The following is a 2,940-nucleotide window of genomic DNA, read 5'->3' as shown; positions in this document are numbered from 1 at the left end:
TATCCGGAGAAGGTATAGCAGTAGATCCCACCAAGGTTGACACTGTGACAAATTGGGAAGCCCCAACAACAGTTGGAGAGATCTGTAGTTTTCTGGGACTCGCAGGATATTACCGGAGATTTATTGAAAATTTCTCAAAGATTGCGAAGCCTATGACGGAGTTGTTGAAGAAGGATACCAAGTTCAAATGGACTGAGGAATGTGAGGCTAGTTTCCAGGAGTTGAAGAAACGTTTGGTTACATCACCTGTGTTGATTTTGCCGGATCAGAACAAGGATTATGAGGTGTATTGCGACACTTCACGTCGAGGACTTGGAGCAGTGCTTATTCAGGAGGGAAGAGTTGTTTCATATGCCTCATGACAGCTTAAGCCTCATGAGTTGAATTATGCCACGCATGATTTGGAGTTAGCAGCCATAGTGCATGCATTAAAAACTTGGAGACATTTTCTCATTGGAAACCATTGTGAAGTATATACGGATCACAAGAGTTTGAAGTATATTTTCACGCAGAAGGAGTTGAATCTCAGGCAAAGGAGATGGTTGGAGCTCATCAAGGATTATGATATGAGATTGCATTATCATCCCGGGAAGGCTAACGTAGTAGCTGACACATTGAGCCGTAAAAGCCACGTCAATACCCTAATGACGGGAGATTTACCAAGGGAGTTAGCCGAAAATATTCGTGAGCTTTGTTTGCAGATAGTTCCGAGAGGCTATGTAGCAGCATTAGAGATTCAGTCTACTTTGATGGATAAGATCAGAGAAGCTTAGAAGACCAACAAGGAGATTGCTTCTATAAAGGAGAAAATGAGCAAAGGAAAAGCTAAAGGATTTCGTGAGGATGAGCACGATACACTGTGGTTTGAAGATCGTGTTTATGTGCCCAATAACCCGGAGATCAGGAAGTTGATACTGCAAGAGGCCCATGATTCCCCATATTCGATTCACCCAGGAAATACCAAGATGTATTTGGATTCGAAGGATACTTTCTGGTGGACCGGAATGAAGAAGGATATTGCGGAGTATGTAGCAGTTTGTGATGTATGTCAGAGAGTAAAGGCAGAGCATCAGAAGCCAGCAGGACTGTTACAGCCATTGCCAATACCCAAATGGAAGTGGGATAAGCTAGGCATGGATTTTATTACGGGTTTACCCAGAACTCATTCAGGCTATGAATCGATTTGGGTAGTAGTCGATCATTTGACAAAGGTAGCTCATTTCATTCCAGTGAAGACTTCCTACACCAGTGCTAAGCTGGCAAAGATATACATGACTGGGATTGTATGTCTGCATGGAGTTCCAAGGAGCATTGTATCAGATAGAGGAACCCAATTTACCTCAAAATTCTAGAATCAGTTGCACGAAACTTTGGGTACCAGGCTAGAGTTCAGTACAGCTTTCCATCCACAGACAGATGGACAGACCGAGAGAGTCAATCAGATTTTGGAGGACATGCTGAGAGCTTGTGCGCTAGATTATGGATCTAGTTGGGACAACAATTTACCATATGCAGAGTTCTCTTACAACAATAGTTATCAATCCAGTTTGAAGATGGCCCCTTTCGAAGCCTTGTACGGAAGGAGGTGCAGGACCCCATTGTCTGGGATGAAGTTGGGGACCGCCAGTTGTTTGGACCGGATCTGATTAAGGAATCTGAACAGAAGGTGAAATTGATTCGCGATAGTCCCAAGGTAGCCCAGTCCAGGCAGAAGAGCTACGCAGATTCGAAACGCAAGGAGATAGTTTACAAAGTCGGAGACCGAGTTTATCTTCGAGTATCTCCACTTCGAGGAGTTAAGTGCTTTGGAGATAAGGGAAAGTTAGCGCCATGTTTTGTAGGACCATACAAAGTTTTGGAGCGTATGGGAGAAGTAGCTTATAAGTTGGAATTGTCCGAAGGATTGTCAGGAGTTCATGACGTGTTCCATGTTTCCCAGTTGAAGAAGTGCCACGCAGAGATGGCTGATATACCGCTGAGAGATACAGTGCCGCTGGAAGCGATTCAGTTGGACAGTGATTTGACCTAGGAGGTGAAACCAGTTAAGATTCTTGAGTATGTCAGCCGAGTCACCCGCAGCAAAGTTATCAAGTTTTGCAAAGTTCAGTGGAGCCACCATACGGAGGATGAAGCCACCTGGGAGTGAGAGGAAGATCTGCTGAAGGACCACCCTCACCTATTTTCTAGCCAACCCGAATCTCGAGGGCGAGATTCATCTTAAGGGGGTAGGTTTGTAACAGCCCAAATTTCCAATTTGGAATGTTATACACTAGATCATCAATGCATATCATATTTTATTGCTTTTGGTTGATCCTAGAAATTTCACGCAACTCAAGGACCCTCGGAGAGAGTTGGGGATTTCGTTATTTTCATATTTGAGTTTTCTCAAATTTTGAAAATAGGATCATTTGATTTTATTTATTTTATCTTCAATTATTTCTATTATAAAAATATGAAAGAGGGAATAAAATTACTTTCCCAAATAAAGAAATATTGAGAATTTAATAAAAAAATCAAAGAAGATTTTATTCTGGAGTTTTTCGTGGTTTTATTTGAATTTAAAAAAAATTGCACGTTTTCAGAAATTGCATTTAGGGCCAAGAAAATGTTCATCCTGTTATAAATATTTTATTTAGACGGTGAAAATTTATTTTGGCATTTTTAGATTTTTATTTATTTTTCTAGAATTTTTTTTAGTCCGACGAAAATTATTTAAAAAAACCCGCGCCCAACTGGGCCAAAGGCCCAGCCGAGCCAGGCCGGCCCGCCAGGAGCCGCCGCCTCCTGCGCCGTGCTGCCGCCGGACTTGGGAGTCCGAGCCAGGGACGCCGCCGCCGACCCCCTCCCCAAGCCAGGCCGCCGCCACCCTCCCCCCTATAAATAGCCACCCGGGGCCCGCCCTGGAGCCCCGTGCCGAGCCGCGCCGCCCCGCCCACGCAG

Source organism: Triticum urartu, chromosome 6, assembly GCF_003073215.2.
Source record: "Triticum urartu cultivar G1812 chromosome 6, Tu2.1, whole genome shotgun sequence".
In the NCBI taxonomy this organism is placed as follows: Eukaryota; Viridiplantae; Streptophyta; class Magnoliopsida; order Poales; family Poaceae; genus Triticum; species Triticum urartu.
Note: the sequence above shows the minus strand (reverse complement) of the source record.